The sequence below is a fragment of the Pleurodeles waltl genome, chromosome 9, assembly GCF_031143425.1.
Source record: "Pleurodeles waltl isolate 20211129_DDA chromosome 9, aPleWal1.hap1.20221129, whole genome shotgun sequence".
NCBI lineage: Eukaryota > Metazoa > Chordata > Amphibia > Caudata > Salamandridae > Pleurodeles > Pleurodeles waltl.
In genome coordinates, this window is record NC_090448.1 from 866,935,591 (window position 1) to 866,957,090 (window position 21,500).

General features: G+C 46.1%; 1 long non-coding RNA gene across 1 annotated transcript in view; it reads right to left on the bottom strand.

Annotated features, from left to right (window-relative positions):
* Nucleotides 1-1,760: 1,760 nt before the first annotated feature.
* The window catches only part of LOC138260047 (uncharacterized), a 66,636-nt gene continuing 46,896 nt past the window's right edge, over nucleotides 1,761-21,500 (bottom strand). The window contains exon 3 of the long non-coding RNA XR_011198800.1: nucleotides 1,761-1,896. This is a non-coding gene — a long non-coding RNA (uncharacterized lncRNA). The remainder of the gene's footprint in view (nucleotides 1,897-21,500) is intronic.

The window sequence follows — 21,500 nt, forward strand, 5'->3', positions numbered from 1 at the left end:
TGCAGGTGGGGGGGAAGCAGTATTGAAGCTTCAACTTACCAGTATCTATTCCTCCGCCGACTCCTGCGAGGCCGTCAGGATGCAGGATGTTCAAGACTTCCTCCTCCCATGATGTGAATTGTGGGGGTTGAGGTGGGGGTCCTCCGCCAGTCTTCTGCACGGCGATGTTGTGCCTGGATACCATGGAACGCACCTTCCCCCGTAGGTCGTTCCATCGCTTCCTGATGTCTTCCCGATTTCTGGGGTGCTGTCCCACTGCGTTCACCCTGTCGACAATCCTCTGCCATAGCTCCGTCCTCCGGGCAATGCTGGTGTATTGTATCTGTGTGCCGAACAGCTGGGGCTCTACCCGAACGATTTCCTCCACCATGACCCTGAGTTCTTCGTCTGTGAAGCGGGGTTGTCTTTGGGGTGCCATGGGGTGGTGTGTATGATGTGTGGGGTGGAGTATGTGTATTTAAGTGAGTTGAGTGTGGTGGTGTGTGTTGTTTTGTGTGTGGATAGTGTGTGGGTGATGGTGTTGAGTGGCTGTGGCTGTTATTTTTTGGATGCTGGTGTCTCGCTCTTGCCTTCTTTACGAATTTTTTAGCGTAGGGGTTTGTGGGTGATGTGGGTGGGTGTTTTATATTGTATTGTGTGTGTGGGAGTGGTGTGTGTATGTGTATCAGGTGTGTGGGATTCAAATCGTCCAATGTGGCTGAGTTTTGTTCGTTTGTGTGTATTCTGTCCCGCCAATGGAATACCGCGTTTGAATGACCGCCGCGTGGATTCGTGGGTCGTAATGGCATGGGCGTATTTCTGTTGGCGTGACGGTGGAGGTTTTGTCACCTCCACCTTTCCGCCGACCGCTGGTCTGGCGGTCTGTTGTGGCGGTCGGATTTTCGGAGGTTTGCCTTCTGCGGGTCAGAATGACCGTGGCGGGTTTCCGCGACCGCGGCGGGATTATGGAGGATTTCTGACCGGCGGTAGGCGCCTTTTACCGCCGAGGTCAGAATGACCCCCTCAGTCTTTATCTCTTGCTCCATATCCAACTCAGGCCCCCGGTATTCCTCATAAGCTTGCCTGCAAGACAACTATTGGTATGCAGTCATAAAATTACAGTTATGCACAAAATTCTACTTGGCAAGATAGTTGGCAACAAATCCACACATTTACAAAAACTTTGTAACAAGGATTCTCAAATAGAGATCCTCTACTACAGGAGTTTGTCACAGTGTTTTCATAACAAACAGATCATGCCTATAGCCTTGCTCACTGTCTTATCACAATAAACAAATCAGTCTTGATGTATTAAGAATAAGCTTTCCCACAAGGCAAAAAGTGCAGTACAATTATGCTCTTTTTCAGCAGAAGCACAGATCCTGCCCAATCAAAATCTGTACTCAAAGAAAATTAATATCTGGAAAGAGCCAAAGCCCCTCTCTCTCAGTAATGTCTCTTAAAGTTATTTTTCTGTTGATCGCATAAGGTTGAGTGACTGCTGTGCTGTTAAGCCAATCTTCAAAAGGGAGACAGTCGTTAATTTCCCTAGACATAGTGACTTTAGTCGATCCCTAGCTACTGAGGTTGCTTGAGAATAGTGCCAAACATATCCAAGCCCAAGAAGTAGTAATATGACATTTCCTAGCTATTGTGAAGGAAAGTTTAAATTCTGTCAAGGACACAGAGGAGAGGATTGTGCTCAACTCTTTCATTTTATTTACTCAGCAGCCTTAAACAATAACCTTTTAAACTCAAAGACTACATATACCATGAGACTTTGCAGCACAGTCAATACAATAACAACCATAGAGTCAGTCCTATATAATCAGCAACAAGGAAAAGCACTTCCTCTTTCTTCTTGTGAGAAAACCTGATCCAAGCGTTCTGATCAGAATTCTTGCTTCTGGTCTGATCCTAAGAAAAAACAGGACAAAGAGAATAAGTCCCAGATCCTGATAATTTAGCAACAAATCATCCAACAGAGTTAACAGTACGCCATAGGAATACAATGCAAGAAGATTTTTAACAATTGAATTCACAGAACATCAGTAAATATACTTATCCACAATATTGTAACCTCCTAGAATCTAGGATGGGTGATGATGTGAATCCCATCAGGAGGAATAATCCACGCTCCAGTGTCATTAATAGGTCTGAAACTTTCCTTCACAATAATTATGAATTTGATATCCTATGTCATTACCAGATGCTCAGATTATGCTAGGTTAAAGATAGGAGACAACCAGTAATGCAATGCCTGTGATCTGCTTGAAGTAAAAGGTCTTAAACTCAGAATCTGAAGACCAATCTGCTAATTTGAAAATATCTTCCAGACAGCCCCCAGGAAGAAGGCCTTCAAAGCCATAGCTCCCCTTGTGGAATGGGCCCCAAAAGCAGATGTGGCAATCCTGGTTTCTTCTAGAACACATCTCGCCCAATGCGCAATAGTAATTGCCGAAACCGATCTGAAAGGTTTCTTAAGGACTATAAAGATTTTGACTGTCCCAAGGGACGATATTGCATGCTCATGGCTTCATACACTCTCAGACAGCGAACCACACACAATTAAGGATGACAGGGAAAAGCAGGATAATACACCACTCTATTTGTCTAGAAAGGGTAAATGATATCCTTTCAGTGGTGAACATTTGTGCTGTAATATCCAGTGCCTGCACATCAGACACTCTCGTACAAGACATGAGATATAACAGCATCACCAACTTACCTGTTAAAGCTACATGTGATAGGTATTGACTATCTTTCCAAGATCGTAGCATTTGTAAGCACCACATTGATGTCCCATAGGGAGGAATACCACAGTTCAGGTGGAATAGACAAACGGATACCCCTCAAGAGTCGACAGACCAGAGGATGTTCATCCACCTGTATGCCGTGAAGTGGCACATGTCTGGCTGAGATTGCTGAACAGCATGTATTAATTGTGTTGTATGCCAGCCCTTTAGTAGTCAATTCAGACAAAAAGTTGATGATATGCACTACATCTGCCCCCACGGAATCAAGATCCCTTTGCTGACACCAGCATGACCACCTGCGCCATGTCGAACCGTATCTCTTGATTATAGAATCGGCCCATGCTCTTATGATGAGAGAAAGCCTGCTTCGAAAGGCCTGGGACTTCCCAACATCCCCTGTAATCCTCCAAACCATCAGTAGGAGAGTTCTGTCCTGAACCAACTGGTACAAGTTGCCATGTGAGGAGTCCAGGGAAGAAGGATTGGAAAATCCATGGAAAATTCCAGAAGAACTGGATACCATACTTGTCATTTCTATAGTGGTGTCAGTAGGAGGATTACCTCCACCTTCTGACATCTGAACAATGCTGTGAGTCTGGCTATCATCAAGAATGGAGGGAATGTATACCTCTGAATCTAACTCCAGTCCTGGAGCAAGGCATCTGTCACAACTGCTAGAAGGTCCGGGCACCAACTGAAGAAACGTGGTAGTTGATGGTTGAGGAGTGATGCAAAGAGATCCACCTGACACGGACCCCACGGATCCCTAATCCTCTGGAATAGAGAGGCATCTAGTTGCAGTGGACTGGAATCCCTCAGATGTCTGGCTTGCCAATCCGCTGTCTAGTTGAGTTTTCCCAGTATATGTTTCACTGTCACCGACAATTGATGCTGCAGACAATGATTCTAGAAGTCCCCGCCAGTACCTTGGAATAGGTACCTCCCACCCCCTCCAAAAGAAACTGTGTATATACAGCACCGCTGAGTTGTTGTCCATCTTTAAGAGAATGGAAAAGGAAACTTGTTCTAGTGCTAAAGTCTGCACTGCAAAGGATCCTGCAAGTAGATCCAGGCAATTGATGTGTAATGCGTCGTAGTTTTCGAACCACTGTCCACTTGTAGTAACATCTCCTCATCTTGTTCCCTATCCTTGGCGACTAACCAATTCCAGGGCTGAAGGGCGCTAGAGAGCCTTCCACAAGATGGCCACACCAGAGTGAAGCTCTTGGACCGGGACATAATATCCGCACATTATCCTACAATTTTCCACCAATCCCACCCATACAGAGAGATCCCCGCATTGGTGGTGACCTGCTGAACCAAAACCAGTAAAATAAACGTACCATCGAGCAGAAGCGGCTCTTCCAGACCCATGTTGTCCTGCACCGTGACAGCCCGGGATTGCGATGGTGATGAGTTACGGACCAGCATGCTCCACCAGGTGACTGATAGACCTGGTGCTGTGAGAAGCCACATACAGTTATTATGAACATTAAATACTTTATAGGACACTGTGCCATATGTGCATAAGTGATTATCTTGCTAACTTGAGTCCTGCGACTTGGGATGCAGGACCCTACTCGCTCATGGGGGACCTCCATTGTCTGTAGCTGGGGCAATACGTATCCAGGGGAAAAGCATCTGTGATATTTGGAGAACCACTACTCGCTGCACCGTTTTTGGACTATGGTGTCGGGCACAGTGCCACCACAGCTGCTGGACTGAGCACACTGCTACAGATCTGGGGACAGATTAACGTGAGGTGGGAGTACACCTTGAGGTGCAGCATTCTCTGGACACCGCCCTGCATGGCTTGTGTAGGCCCCGGCGACCTGACCTCCGCTCCACAATGGGGAAACATGACACACAGCAATCGTGCCTCACTTTTGACTATAAACGTTCTAGCCGCAAACATTGTTGGACTCGGAGCAGGACAGGACGCCACAGGGAGGCACACCATTGGAGGCTACATTGCTGGCTATGCAGCAGAGTCTGCAGTCAATTGACAGCAAAATTGGCAGACTGAACCTCAGAATGGATAATACGGCAAGCAAATTGATAAAAAAGCAACTCGTATTACTGACACAGAACAGCGGCTATCCACAAATGAAGACCTACTCCAAACCATGAAAAAGCGATCACTGTTATACAGGCCAAAAATGAAGATCTGGAGGTGCACTCCAGAAGAAGGCCTGCCAGAGACTACCAACACAGGGAAAATGAAGTTATTTGTTGAACAACTACTGCATGACTTATTTGGTGCTAACCAGTTCTCTAGCATGATGATCGTCAATCGTGCCCACAGATTTCTGGCGCCACAACCATCCCTGAGGGACCGGGCCCAATCATTGCACGATTACTCAACTATCGGGACCGAGACATTGTGCTTCATCTGTCCAGGGAACAGAAAATGATCCAATATCAGGGCAATGAGATTACCTTTTTTCCTGATTTCACCATGGCGGTCCAGCTAGCATGACGTGAATTTCTGCCTGTGAAAAAGAAACCACAGCAGACTGGCATGGGATATGCCATGCTTTGCCTAGCAAGGTCACGTGTTGACCTGAAGGAGGGGCAGAAGATTTTCTCGACACCACAGGCAGCCTCTGACTTCATCGAAAAAAGCTGGAATTGGTTGCTTCACTTCATTGGCTACAAAGGACACCAAGTCATTCTGCTGCATAATGAGGGAAGAGCAGTGAACTAGGAGGTTACACCCCATTATGTACTGGTATGATATATTAACATATTAGGTCACTGTTTTACACAGTTGCATGTTTAACTCCAAGGTTATGTGGTGGGTTAGACTCCAAGGTTACGTGATGGGTTAGATTCCTGGTCACCTACCTTCTACCAAAGGCTTACCGGGTCTCTCTCTGCCCCCCCAGTGGGAACGCCCCACTTCCTTATGTTTGCACTTTGTGCACTTCTAATTTGTCTGGGAAATGTTTGGTTTCTGTTGGGGATGGGAAATTTGTACAAAGAAGGCAATGCCTTTAGCAAGTTGGGGAAACTGAAATGTGGGAGGGGGAGGGAAGTTTAATCTGCTTAAAACTGCCTACAGGAGATGGTTTCATACTGCTCTGATACCTCATAGCTATTGCAGTAGTCGCACCGCAACATGGATTGAACAGACACATCAGTGCTAATGTGGACCCCACTGTGGCCCTCTTACCTTTTTGTCCTGGAATGTGAGGGATCTAAACAACCCAAAAAAACTAGACAGATGATAGCTTATTTCGACCATCACTGCGTACATGTTGCATTACAACAAGAAATGCATCTATCAGACCGTGCAGCAGATGTAGTGGTGGCGCAATGGGGGTGATCCCATATAATCTCTAATTACTCATGTATGCTTGAGGAGTGCCCATCCTAATTAAAGAGATGTGCCATTTTAACTTACACAGAAGTGGACACCCATGGGCTATATGTGATTGTTATGCCTGGTATACCACCCAGCCATGTCTGTTACACAAGAATCAAAAACGCTTTCTCTCTTATCGGCAGTAGGTGTCAAGAAGCTGGAGAATGTATATCCAGATAATTGTTTTACTGAAATTTCAGAACTACCACAGGACCATCGCCAATCGTCCCTTTAGTATTTTACTTATGTGAGGCTACAGGCGGTGGTGCATGAATATTACGCAGTGTTAGAAATGGGGTGTTTGGTTGGCAGTCAGGTTACCCCCTGTCCAAGCAAGGACCCTCACTCTAGTCAGGGTAAAAGGGAATCACCCTCAGCTAACCCCCACTCACCTCCTTGGTAGCTTGGCACAAGCAGGCAGTCTTAACTTCAGAGTGCTAGGTGTAAAGTATTTGTACCAACACACACAGTAACTCAATGAAAACACTACAAAATGACACAACACAGGTTTAGAAAAATAGAGAATATTTATCTAAATAAAACAAGACTAAAATGACAAAAATCCACCATACACAAGTCAAGTTATTAATTAAAATGCAAAGAGTCTTCATGTTCTTTTAAACATAACGTTAACGCTTTTAGCGTGAAAATGTACCTGGGCTGCGTCAAAATAACACGCACGGGCGAGTGTGCGTCGAAGAAGGTAAGCGGTGCAGCGATTTCTCACCCGCAAGCGAGATTGTGCATAATTTCTCCTTCTCCGGTCCGATCGGTGGGCGTAGTTTCTTTCCCCGCAGGTGAGAGATGCGTCGATCTGGACAAAACACCTTGGGTCCGGGCAGACTTGCGTTGTTTTTCCATACCCAGCGATGTTGCGTCGTTGCAGCCTCCGTTAGTGATGCCGAGTGTCATTTCTCCAGCCATGTGCGTCAATTTCACAGCCGCGCTGCAAGCGCTGCGTCGATTTCAGCCGTGGAGCCAGCGGCACGTCGTTTCTTTAGCCGCTATCGGAGGTTGTGTCGGAAATTGCCCTGCTCGTGATCTGTGAGTGGACTTCCAACCTTGGTCCACCAGCTTCACCTGTCAAGGCCCCAGGAACTGGATAGGGCACCACTTGGCAGGGCAGGAGTCTCAGCTGAGGCTCCAGGTGCTGGCAGAGAGAAGTCTTTGCTGTCCCTGAGACTTCAACAACAGCAGACAAGCTCAGTTTCAAGCCCTTGGAGAGTCCTTCACAATCAGGAAGGCACACAAAGTCCAGTCTTTGTCCTCTTGTACAGGCAGAAGCAGCAACTGCAGGATAGCTCCACAAAGCACAGTCACAGGCAGGGCAGCTTGTCTTCCTCAGCTCTTCAGCTCTTCTTCGGGCAGAGGTTCTTCTTGGTTTCCAGAAGTGATCTAAAGTCTGTGGTTGTGGGTGCCCATCTTATACCCATTTTGCCCTTTGAAGTAGGCTTACTTCAGAGAAAAGTCTATCTTGTTTGTGAAATCCTGCCTTGCCCAGGCCACGTCCCAGACACACACCAGGGGGTTGGAGACTGCATTGTGTGAGGGCAGGCAAAGCCCTTTCAGGTGTGAGTGACCACACCTCCCCTCCCGCACAGATGGCTCATCAGGATATGCAGGCTACCCCCCAGCCCCCTTTGTGTCACTGTCTAGAGAGAGCTGCAATCAGCCCAACTGTCAAACTGACCCAGACAGGGAATCCACAAACAGAGTCACAGAATGGTTTAAGCAAGAAAATGCTCACTTTCTAAAAGTGCCATTTTCAAACACATTTTCAAACACACAATCTTAAATCAACTTACTAAAGGGTGTATTTTTAAATTGTGAGCTCAGAGACCCCAAACTCCACATGTCTATCCGCTCCCAAACTGAATCTACACTTTAATCATATTCAAAGGCAGCCCCCATGTTAACCTGTGAGAGGGAAAGGCCTTGCAACAGTGAAAAACGAATTTGACAGTATTTAATTGTTAGGACATATAAAAAACATTAGTATATGTCCTACCTTAAACATACACTGCACCCTGCCCTGGGGCTACCTAGGGCCTACCTTAGGGGTGTCTTACATGTAAGAAAAGGGAAGGTTTAGGCCAGACAGGTGGGTACACTTGCCAAGTCGAATTGGCAGTTTAAAACTGCACACACAGACACTGTAGTGGCAGGTCTGAGCCATGTTTACAGAGCTACTAATGTGGGTTGCACAACCAGTGCTTCAGGCCTACTAGTAGCACCTCTAGTGCACTGTACTAGGGACTTACCAGTAAATCAAATATGCCAATCATGGATGAAACAATTACATACACATTTTGTATAGGAGCACTAGCACTTTACTACTGGTTAGCAGTGGTAAAGTGCCCAGTGTACCAAAAACAGCAAAAACAGAGTCCAGCACACATCAACAACCTGGGAAACAGAGGCAAAAAAGTTAAGGGAGATCACGCCAAAGATGAAAAGTCTAACACCCAGGAAGATTTCCACAGGCTCCCCACTGCCCTATGGTCGCTACAGACTTTTCTGACCAAACCCACCGATATGGGAGTTGTGACAGCTGTCTATGAAGTGGTGCAGGAAGATGAAGCACAAACTACAAGTGTTCCCCTAGAGTGGTGGAACAATGTGCTTGATACACCACTCACTGAGTCAGAGTCGATATTCTGCTTTACATTGACAGGGCAGCTTACTGCAAACAGTAATTTGTGCATAATCCATTTCAAATGTTTACAGCACATGTACTGTACTCCAGTGCAACTGACCAGACTTGGACTCAGACAGGAAGATAACTGTGAAAGGTGTAGGAGACCAGGTGCAGATTTCTTACACTAGCCTGGGGATCTCCAAAATATATTGATTTTGGGAACAAATTACGCACCCCTTGAAAGTTGTAACAATGGAACTAGTACCTTGTGACCCCCATATTTTTGATGGGCTATATTAAATCTCTGCAGCCCGCCACTCGATGGCTAGTTGCTGTTGGCTTTTACTAGCTAAAAGTCGAGTGGCTATTTATTGGGGGAAAAAAGAGTTATCCAACTTTGCCACAATGGGTTAAAGATATTGCTTATTGTAGAGACCAGCTATAGACCCATATGGAAGAACTGCCAAGTGCCTTGTGCCCATAGGACTACTGGGCACCAATGACTGTATATTTATTGACACTGAATGTGGGGTTCGGAATGGGGTCAGTCTTGTTTTGAAAAATAATCCAAACTCACATAAATATGCAGAATTTCTGACTGGATGGGTGGGGGCTGGTCGGATCCAGCCTACCGACTGAAACTCCAAACACTGGGCTACAATCAGATCCTTGATATGCTATACGGGTGTCCAATTCCCCAGGCGATGCCTGAGATAACTAGGGTGGTCCTACTGGGATGGCGGGAGGCCTAAAAGAAATCTGGTTGGTGGAACCGTCTCACTCAGCAAACCCCACTCTGGCGAGGTAGAATGTTGACAGAGACGTCGGCGCTGGAGGGATTTCACAGTTGGGACACCATCGGTATCTCCCTACTTGGAGATGTTTGGGTGGGGTCACGGATACGCTCCTTCGAGGAGCTCCAACGACTCTTCTCTTTAAATAGAACTCAGTTTCACAGATACTTACAACTCCGCCATGCGCTGTCTGTGCATAACCAGGGCGGTGAAACCATACCGGAACATAGTCCTATGGAGACGAAGGTGCTGATGGGAAGCCTGGGAAAGGGGGGGGGGGTTCGCAGATATACCGCTCCTTGAGGAGGGCCCCTGTCGCAGGTGGGAGGGTTGGGTGGGCCCAGTGGGGGAGGAGGAATGGAGGGAGGCACTCATGGCCCCACGGAACCTTACAATGACATCCCGTTTCAGACTGCTGCAGTCCTATTTTCTCCACACGGCCTACCTCACACCACTCAGGCTACACAAAGCGGGCCTCCGACCTCAAGCCGATTGTCCTCGCTGCTTTGGCCCAGCAGCAGACTTCTTCCACATGGTGTGTGTTCCTGTCCATCTATAGCATCTTACTGGAGGGCGGTGGTGGGAGAGGTTTCGAAGATCCTGGGTAGTGAGATCAAACTGGCTCCGATAACACTCCTAATGGGGGCATTGGAAGAGGTGGGGCTCAGGAGGGCAGACCGAACCTTCCTGGGTCTGGCATGCCTAGTGGCTAAAAGAGACATAATGACACACTGGAAGGCAGCTGAAGCACCAGCACTGGCCAAATGGTGACAAGGAATGGACTGGTGTGCCCGACATGAAAAACTTGTATACGAAGCCAGAGGTTGCCCAAAGAAATATTATAAGATATGGGGGAAGTGGGAGGCCGCAGGATATTCTTGAGCAGTGAGCACCCTGTCGAATCTACCAGATCTGAGGGTGTCCCATACTCCGGGGGTGCTGCTTACTAGGAGCCTAGTATATGAATATATAAACTTATATAACTCTTATACAAATTTTTGTCTACAATTCTTTACAAAGCTGCAAGTGGAACTTTAACTGTAAATTGTTACTATTGTCCGCAAGGCTTGTTTGAATCTGGAAGAATATTCGTCTCTAATGCTTCAATTTAATGCCTCTTATTGTTTATCTTTTTATGTGTGTTATTTTCCTTCACCTGTCTTCAAAATCAATAAAGTTCTTTATAATTAAATTTAAAAAAATATGCAGAATTTCTTTTCTTTCTGTATTTGTCTTGTTGATAATCTACAACACTGTATAATCATGTAACTATGTTGCTGCCATGCTATGACGCGGTTATGCAAATATGTCCTGCTGTTTTTTTTTTGTTTGTTATTGGAATCGTACTGAAAATGTTTATTAAAAAGAATAACATTTTTTTAAAAACCATTCCGGGGCCGACCCAAAGATAGCCCTGCTGTTCCATGCATGCATGTGGTCGAGCCACCAATGTGGATCCTTCTGGGCCTGCTGCGAGAGGCAGACCTCCTGTGCTTATGTAGGCCCCTCATGAGGTGTTGTGCCTTCAGGCATACAAGCGCTCGATAATGTAATGGGCTCGGAAAAATTACCTGGATGGCAGAGGACAGTAGCCCCACAATCCTGACCAGATGTCAAAGTGAGGACTTTGCTCTCTCAAGCGTTTTGCGCAGTTCCCGGCAAATAAGCAGCATCTTCCTCGGGGTGGAAGGAGTAATTTGTGGCACTGTACAGATCTCAAATCCCAGGAAGGTCAGTTGTTTGACCGTAATAAACCCCGATTTATGAACTATCACAATAAACTCAAAGTCTTGAAGGAGAGATGTTGTCATCTGGAGATGGGAGACTAAGGTGGATTTCTCCTGATGCATCTAGAGGATGTTGTCCAGGTATACATTGAGCCTGACTCCCCTTGCGCAAAGCTATACTATGATAGGGCAAAGTACCTTCATGAAGCACTAGGGTCTGGAGGACAGACAGAACGGAAGACAAGTGAATTTGAAGACCTGCCTGCCCCATTCAAACTGAAGAAAACATCTGTGAGGTGGAAAGATCAGGATAGTGAGGTAGGCACCCTTCAGATTGAGTCTCACCAATCAGTTGTTGGGTAACAGTATGTCTCTGAGGAGGTGAATGCCCTCCATTTTGAAATGTCGGTATACACCTGTTGATTTCCTTCAAATTTATTATGGGTGGGTAACCTATGCCTTTCTTTTCCACTAGAAAGATGTCGCTCAGAAAAACCTTGGGATGAAGAACTGAATGGGTAATGGTTCCTTTCTCTAGGAGCTCTGCTACTTTTTGGTCTACCACCCGTGTTCCTTCCTGAGAGAACAACAAGGGTCCTGGATGGGAGTGTTGACGAGGTGTGCCACAGAACTCTATGTGGAATCCCATCACAGTCTGGAGAACCCACGCATCCCCCGTTATGTATGTCCAACTGTGGCTGAACCACTGCAACCTGAACCCCAGCCCTTGTAGGGAAGAAGGGATATTGCTTACTGGTGGTGCCAATTGGTGTGTAGTTGGTTCCTCAGAAGGCCTCCGGGACCTATGCTGCTACCTCTGGAAGGGTAAAATCCTCCAAATTACTTCTGGTCTTGCCACTGGATGGTCTGGAGTGGATGGGGATTGGAATGGTATGTTTGGCAGGAGGAGCGCCCCCTTCCTCTTCTGGTCCCTCCAAACTCTTCTGGACGACGATTTTGCAGCTGGATTGCTGCACTTTATTGAGTGACGCAAAAGTGTTAACACAATGAGCAAGATCTGTAAGGAAAGGTTCTCCGAAGAGACCCCCATTCACCACCGAACCAGCCTCTGTGGTTGCCAAGTCCCCAAATTTAGGTTCAATCTTGATGAAGCGTGAGCGCCAATGCTTAGTTGTTAAGGTACAGTTGACATTGCCTAAAAAACACAGGGCCCGCTGAGCCCAAATTGAGAGTATAGACAGGTCAATCATATGGCCTGTTTCTTTGACCACCTTGGCCATGTCCAGGATTTCTGTAGGAAGAACCAGGATATCAAGGTCCTTAACCTGGCAGGATCTCAAGGATTTGCGTCCTTAACATATTTTGTGATGAACGTTGCCATCTTACTATTTCTGGGGTACAAGCAACCTTACCGGCTAAAGATGGCCTACAGCATTTGACCCTTGGTCAACCCGTACCTCTTGGTCCATAGGCTTTCAAATATGGCTGGCTAAACATAGTGCCACCTTAGCGGCGGGCACCCAGTCTGTAGAACGAGGATGGTATAAGTCCTCAGGATTGAGCAAATCTGGGATACTTTGAGTCCAGCACTGAGTGATTGCCGTTGTCTTCCAGCCTGGATTTCTTGGCACTGCCCTCTGGTCGCCACTGTCTGCATGGACCTGGTTCATCACCAGAATCCCCGTTAGGGGGGTCCGAATCCTCCCAGGCATTGTCATCTGTCCTCTGCTAAGAATGGGAATCATCAATGGGGGTACAACAAGGCCAGGAATCATCCTGAGCATCCAAGGTGTCAAGACACCATTTAAGGAAGGCCTGGCACAGTCTCTCAAAGGCACCAGAGAGAGGTGAAATCAACCTCATTTTAGCAGTGGCTTTGCCCTTGCGGGCACTCCAAATGTCAAGAGGACACACTAGTGTCAAGCCTTTCCCCATCTGTGGGCAAAATACTGCGATCTGCAGTCAACTGAAATATTTTTTGACTCAGGGGCTCCAGGGCCGAAGAAATCACACTTTAAGAGATGTATCAATAGCATCTACCAGTTCTTCATGTATAGGAAGGAGGGTACTCTCTTTCTCCACCTCCTCCCAGTACTCATCAGATATGCTTGCTATGGCTGTGCACGCTGTTTATTTTATATATATATATATATATATAAAGATCAATAGTAAGGCAAGCACTGCCGTCTAGGATCTGCTGAGCTGACAAGTCTTGAACTGAGATCTGATCGGCTCCCACCAGATCAACTAGGGAGAGTTAGCAGCCATCTTAGGTCTCGGGACTCAGTCCTGTATCCTACAAAAATTATTTTAAAAAGACATAAGAGGGCAGGGGATGGATATCTTGACCCCCCCTAAGGCCTGGTGGTGGGGTCTGGGGCCAAAAACGTTTTTTTTTTAATGTTTGCCACAAATTTGGGGAAGACGCAGCAAGATGAACAAAACAAAAAGAAGCACAGGCTCCAGCGCTTCTTTCTTAAAACCCCACAGGGTGGGACAGGGCCCAGGCAGGCAACCCATGTTTAATTTTATGGCGATGGCGGTCACTTGGCTCCCCTCCCCAGGCCATTTGTGGCCCTGGGGACCCTATTCCCGAGGGCCTGAAGTATTTTTAAGGTGAGGGGGGCACTCGTCCCTTCTCCCCAGGTCATTGGCCTGAAGTATTTTTAAGGTGAGGGGGTACTCGTCCCTCCTTCCCAGGTCATTTTCAGCCCTGGGGACCTTATCTCCCAGGGCACAAAGTATATTTAAGGGGTGGGTGTGCAAGGCCCCAAACCTCGTGCTACTTTTAGCCCCAGAGACCCCATCCCCTGGGGCCCACTGTATTTTGTAGGGAGTGTGGGGCCACGTGACCACCCTCCCTGACTCTTCAAAAGGCCCTAGAGACCGCATCTCCCAGGGCCGCTACTATTTGAAAAAGATAGTCATTAATAGCCCCGGGTATCCCACTTCCCAGGGCCAGCTCACATGCTGTGTCTTGTTGAACCCAGCTCTGAGACACAGCAGTTTCCCTTTCTGCACCGGCGCTTAGGGAAACCTGTGCTTGCTCCTCCCTGGGGGGAGCATTTTTAAAACACTCGCCAAACTAGAGCAAAAACAAAGTATTCTACCAGTGGGCAGGGGCATTAAAAATGGTGAATCCCTCCCCAGCTCTGGGTGCCATAGATGGACACCAGGGCACCTACCTTTAATTGATGTGGGCTCAGAGCAAGGGATCCCCGAGGCCAAATATGGCTCTATATATGTATATATATTACTTAATGGCTGCTGCTACCAGGTATTTATAGTTCGGACCTAGTTTCTATAGAAACATCTTTTTTGTTTTGCTAATAACTTTAGTGGTTTAATGAATCGTCCCACAAAATATGCCGCTTACTTCAGCATCTGTCTGTAAAGTTTTGGAGTGATCTGTCAAGAGGCAGGGGGCCGAGAAGAAGAGGGGGGTCCCAAAACATTTTCACCCCATGCATTTTTACATAATGATTTTGAACAGGAATGGTGCCCGAATGAATGGACAGAATTACACCAAATTTGGCTGAAAGGTAACTCTTGGTCCAGAAAGCAAACTTTTTATTATTTGGTGTAAATCCGCTCACTAGTTTTTGAATAATTAACGAAAAAACAAATTTGTATATATATGGATGCAAAGGCTCCGAAAACCCTCCCAATTTTGTGCTGAGATCTGATTGCCACCCAACACTTCAACAAGGAAGTGTTGGCAACCACGTAAAAAAAAGAATTAAAAAAAGAAAAGGGGCCAGGGTAAGGACACGATGACCTGTTAGCTCTGGTGCTGAGGTCACAGAGGGACACCCTCAGAACAAAAAAGCATTTTTTTTTTAAATGTCATCAAGAGACTTGGTGGATCCATGAATCTGCCAAAAATTAGCAGCGGGTTCCAACCAGGTCCCGTGGAATTGAATGAGTGGAGGCGTGGGGGGGTGGTAAGTGGGGTGCACGTGGCCTTGTGGAGCCAATAATGGCCCTGGGGACTGCCACCCTCCAGGGCTGGCTCCTGCTATGTCCCAATGTGCCCAACCCGGGACACAGCTGTTTGCTCTGACTTGACGGGAGCTTTGACAGCTCCCAACAAGTCAGAGTAAACACTCCGTTTCCAGCAAGTGAGAGCTGCCAAACAGCTTTCACTTCCTCTCTGTGACAGCAAAGCTGGCTCCCGCAGGAAGCGGGCAGCCTGCTGGGATGACAGGGGCCTTCGGGCTCTCCTGCGGTCCCCAAACATTTGGCATGACCGGACCCTGAGAGATGTGGTCTCTGGGCTGAGATAGGCCCATGGAGGGGGGCTGCATGTTTGGAGTTCCAGCGCTGAGATCGGCCGAGAAAGGGGGCCCGGGTGGCCCTCCTCCCCCCAAAAAATGTAGAATGCTGGGCCCAGGGGCACGGGGTCCTAGCGCCCGAGATTGGCCCAGGGAGGCGGTCCCTCCCCCAAAAAATAAATACATAAATGCAGGGCCCAGGGGGGTGGGTCCATGGGGCTGTAATCGACCAGGGGAGTGGGGCCGCATGGCCTTCCTCCCAAAAAACAAGACATTTTAGAAGGCTGGGCCCCGGGAGATGGGGTCCCCGAGGCTGAAATAGGCAGAGGGGGCATGCAGCCCTGCAGCAAACTCCTGCTGCACATGGCCAAAGGCCGTGCGTAGTGTCGGGTTCAATGGTTAGGGGGGTTGGCCACAGGGACTGGCTGCAGGCTAGGTCCAGCGGCCCACCATACCACGCAAGGCTGAAAGGCGTGCACAGCGCAAGATTGGGTGGTTATAGGGGGTTGGCCGCAGGGCATGGCCACAGACCGGGCCCTGTGGCCAACTGCTGCTGCGCACGGCCAAAGGCCTTGCGTGGTAGTGGTTGGATTAACATATAGTAATGAAAATTACTTTACGTTAAAAAGAAAATAGAAATTCACTGAAAAACCCAAAGAATACAGGAACATTATAGTTAGGAAATTGAATTTAAAAAATCATAGAAATTCACTTAGAAAACCAAAGGTTACAGTGTCATTATAGTTCACACTTTAAACGTACAAAACAATAGAAATTCACCTGTTATAGTTATCTCAAGTAACTATAAGTGGTGCCCTAAGGTAATTATAACTTGCGCCCCCGCCATGCACTGCTAATTACCCCACAAATTAAGGCACTGATGACATCTTTGATAACATCACTGATAATATCAATGTAATATTTGCAGTAAAAAAAATTATGAAAACACTGTGAATGGCGGGTCGCAACCCCACCCCTGGTCCCCAGGGACCACCACCTCCCCGGGGCTACATTTTAAAACAATATGGGGGGTGGGCGCAGAGCCCCTGGAGACCACCACCTCCTCGGGCTATTTTTAAATTATTTTTGAGGTGGGGGCACAAGCACCCCCAAACTCAGGGACCACCACTTCCCTGGTGCTATTTTAAATTATTTATAGGGGGGCCTCAAGGACCCCCACCTTCTAGGGGCAATTTTAAAATATTTTAAAATAATTATTAGGGGGGCCACAAGGACCCCCCCAGGGCCCCAGGGACCACCACCTGCCGATGCTATTTTTAAATTATTTAGAGGGGGGCTGCAATGACCACACCTGAGCCCCGGGGATCACCACCTCCCTGGGGCTCCATTTTAAAACAATTAGGGGGAGGGGTTTCTGCATGGGCCCCACGGACCACCACTTTCGCGGGGATATTTTCAAATTTGTTTAGAGGGGACCTCCCTGAGGCCAAATACTCATTTTAATAAATCAATGAAAACGCCGCTTTCAGCAAGCAGAGTATTTGCTTTTGCTTGGTGGGAGCTATGAACTCTCGCCATGCGAAGCAAACAGCTACCTCTCAAAGATGGGCACCTTGTGAGGTCGCAGGACCCAACAGTGGGGTATGGCGGTCCCCAGGGCCATGTATGGCTCCCTCCTTCTTTCGATTTCACCTCGGGGAGGTCGTGGTCCCCAGGGCCAGAGGGGGTTCACACAGCCCCCCTGGTAGATTTAAAAATGGTAGCCCAGGGACGGCTGTGATCCCCGGGACATGTGGGTGTCCCCAGGATCCCCCTAATCATTTAATTTTTTAGCCCGGTGATGTGGCAGACCCTGGGGCCTGGGGGGGGTCCGTGCGGCCCCCCTGCAGTTTTTTAGCAATGGCGCCCCAGGGATGTGGCTTTTGAAAGCCCTGGGAGGAGGGCCCTGTGTGCCCCCTCCTCATTTTCATATAAACGTGCATGCCCTCCGGACCAGACCCATCTGTGAGCAAAACTAAAAGCAAGTGCAGGAGACCAGGCTTCCTTTCCTTTTTAAGTTCACAGTGAAAGTCACAAATTTTGCTGTGAATTTTTTAAAAAAATGCTTTTTTGCCCTCACAGAATCACAGGGGGAGGCCTGTACCAAAGCTAGGGGCTTAAAGTGAATGCACCCTGCCCCCTTTTCTTTTTTTTTTTTATACATTTGTTTTTTAGACAAATGACTGCCAACACTTCCTGGCTGAAGTATTGACAGCCAATCAGACCTCTGCACGAGATCAGGAGTATTTGCGAAGCCTTCGTGCCTCTAGATATACAAATTTGGTGTTCCTTGAATATCTCAAAAACTACTGAACCGATTTACACCAAATAAGAAAACGGACACTTTGTGGACCAAAGCTACCTTTCTGCCAAATTTGCTGTAATTCCATCCAGCGGCTCGGACCGTAGTCGTGTCTAAAATCTCTAGGGGAATTAACATGGGAAATGCACTTTTTTGACACCCTTGTTTACTTGGCCCCCGGCTTGACAGATCACCCTGAAACTTTCCATGCACAACAAGACCCTTAGGCACACTTCTTTTTGGAAAATGTTGGGAAGATTCCACCAAAGCTATAACTATAACTTGTGCCCTAAGGTGACTATAACTTGTGCCTCTGTCATGTACAGTTTTTTCATCAACAATTTTACTGCAAATATTACATTTACATTATCAATTATGTTATCAAAGATGTCATGAGTGCCATATTTTGTGGGTAATTGGCAGGGGCATGGCGAAGGGGTGAGTTATAGTTACCTTAGGGCACAAGTTATGGCTACTTGAGATAACTCTAACAGGTGAATTTCTATGGTTTTGTAAGTTTAAAATGTGAATCTAACTATAACGTTCCTATAACCTTTGGGGTTTTTTCAGTGAATTTCTGTTTTGTTAGTTCTGTTTCCTAATTATAATGTCCCTGTAACATTTTCAGTGAATTTCTACAGTTTTTGTAATGTACAGTAATTTTTATTACTATACGTTAATCTAACCACTCGCGCACTTGGCTGCAGGGCCTAGCCTGTGGCAGCCCCTGTGGACAACCTCCATAACCACTCAAGTTTGTGCCGCGCATGCAGGGCACAGTGGGGTTAGCCACAAGGCCTGGTCTGTGGCCAGTCCCTGCAGCCAACACCCTGTAACCCCCCAAGCCTGAGAGAGATAGGCAGAGACAGAGACAGAAAGTTAGAGATGGAGAGAGAGAGAGCGATTTAGGCTCTGATGAATGATATACTGATATTTCCAGATAAATTGAAAAGAAAAATGTTTTTGTCAATTAAAAAGAGTATTTATGGTTGAAAATAAACTAAAGCAGGAAATGACTACAGACTCACTTAGACAAGAACCCTTAACTTTTAGTGTGCATGTCTGAGACCTTAACCACTAGGTCAGAGGTGACTCCTTACTATGCATTGTCCATACTTAGCCATGCCATTCAACCCACAGATTTTGAGGGTAAAAAGACTTCAATGTTTCATCACTAGGAATGTTTAACAGTGAAAACACTAGAAAATAAACAGACACACTGCCAAGCGATACTAGGATTTGAACCTTCAGCCTACGGAGTGGTAGCACAAGACATTGACCATTAGGCCAGAAGTGACGCTGTTCTCCTCTGCATCCAAAAAGTAACTATAACATTGCTACCAAACATATTTTGGCAAAAAAATACCATAAAAGCATGCTAACAGAATTCATACATTTCTCAAAGGAGTAAAAACATATTAAGAAAGTCAGTAAAATCAAACCCATCATGATATAAAAGGAAATATCTGATCCAAGACATCCTGAGATCATTTAATACAAGTAGGCAAGTTGTCACTATAAATATTATAAAATTGAGCAATTTATAAAAATACACGATACACATCACCATAAAATGTTACAACATAACTATAATTACGAATCTTTGTGCAAAAAACAGTGGGGATTGCTATCTCACTATTACTAGCGATAGCTACATTTGTGCACTAATAGTGTCCATTGTAGGTATAGAATTTATGCTTTGATGTTTTCCTCTTGCACACCAAATAGCCTCTAAAAACCTTGCCAATGGGCATACCACCATCACATTGTTTTACATATTCTAAGAGCCGAGTGGCAATCCCTAATGCCCAGCGATTTACATAATGGCTTTATCCAGTAAGCCCTCTGTTTTTTATACACCTGGTAAAAAAATAAAACATGTTCAACACTCTCTTGGATCATACATCCCACTGGAGAAAAATCAGTTGGATTTTCCGTTTGTTTCCATCTTGATGTAAAAGCCCGGAGGGGTAATGATCCAAGTCTAAATCTAATATAGAGTGCTCAAACTCATAGTAGCACTTAATTAATAGAAAGTCCTCTGTCAGACTGAAAGATGGAACTAATGCCATCTCATTTACTTGTTGGCTTGACCAGTAAGTGTCCTTCAAGATCTGGTTGGCGTTCTTCTGGCGATGGATAGGGTTGGACCAGTACAGGCCTAGACCAAGCTTGTGGAAGAGAGTTTTTATGTTTTTACACCATGGAACTTTCTCTATGTTGGGGGCTGCTGAGACTCCTCTAAGCCAAACTCTAAAGTATCTGTAGGCCATAATCTGATTCAATATTGAAGTGGCCTTAGAGCAGCTGAATTTGCTATAGAGTACAAATTTAAGTCCATTCGTATGGGCGAAGTGGGAGAGCTCGAAGGCACTTTTAATAAAGGTTTTATATACAAGTTTTCTGCTCTCTCCAAATCTTGCAAGTTGCAATACCCCCATAACTCAGCACCGTAGGTGACTCCTCCTCTGACCTGACTTTTATAAATTTCCATTGCTTGTGTAATAGAATATCTGGGTGATCTGGAAGCAAATCTCAGTATAACACCTGCTTTTTGTTTCAGGGACATAATACACTTTTTTCAGATGGGCAGACCATTTCTGTGAGTCCTCCATCCTAATTCCTAGATAATCAAAATCTGTTACTCTTTCTAAGATTTTCCCATCAAGCATTATCAGTTTCCTCATCCTACATCTTAAGTCCCCAAACACCATATATTTGGACTTATATGCATTAATTTGGAGGCCATAATCCCTACAAAACCCCCCAAAATTCTCAATCATCCTAGTTAAACCTGTGGCGGTTTGTGAAAGCAATAGGGTATCACCTGCAAACAGGAGGCATGGTGTCTCCATCCAGTTTCGGGGCATTGTTTTCACAATCGAGCAAGTAGGATATGCATGCATTTATAAAAAAGTGTGGGGGCCAGTACGCAACCATGTTGCATGCCTTTCTGTAGGGAGAATTCCTCTGTGAGTTCACCATCTGTTCCCCATCTTATTCTAGCATAAATTGCAGTATATAGTTCTTGGATCAATTTTAAGAGGGGTCCTGGAGCTCCAATCTTGCCCATAATTTCCCATAGTTTGTCTCAGGGAACCAAGTCGAAAGCGGACCTAAAGTCCACAAAAGCGACAAAAAGTCTCCCTGCCTCTGGATCAACAATTTTCCATTTTATAGTTAGAAAATGAAAAATCTGATCTATTGTGCTTGTCTTCTGTCTGAATCCTGCCTGCAGGTGACTTAAGGCATCATTGTCCTTTATCCAATCCCTAAGCCTACCCAAAGCTTGGTAGGAAAAAATATTTTGTAAGTTATCTAGGAGGCTTATTGGTCTGTAATTGCCTGGAATTATCCTGTCCCCTTTCTTATGGATTGGGACTATTATCGCACCTCTCCATGTTTGGGGTATTTGGGATCCCCCCAGAATAGAATTTGAAATGCTATTGATGTAGGGACACCAAAGGTTGGGGTCAGATTTAAACACATCACAGGGAATTCCATCTAGACCTAGCGCCTTTCCTGATTTTTGTGCTAAAATTACTTTCTCTGTTTCCCTTAGGGTAAATTGTATGAGCATGTCTTTGTCCAATATGTCTGTCTCTATAGGAGTTTCATTACCTACAGAAGGAATTTTCTCCTGTTTGTAAAGATCTGTGAAATACTGCATCCAATTTTCGGCAGAGATTAGGTCTAGAATTT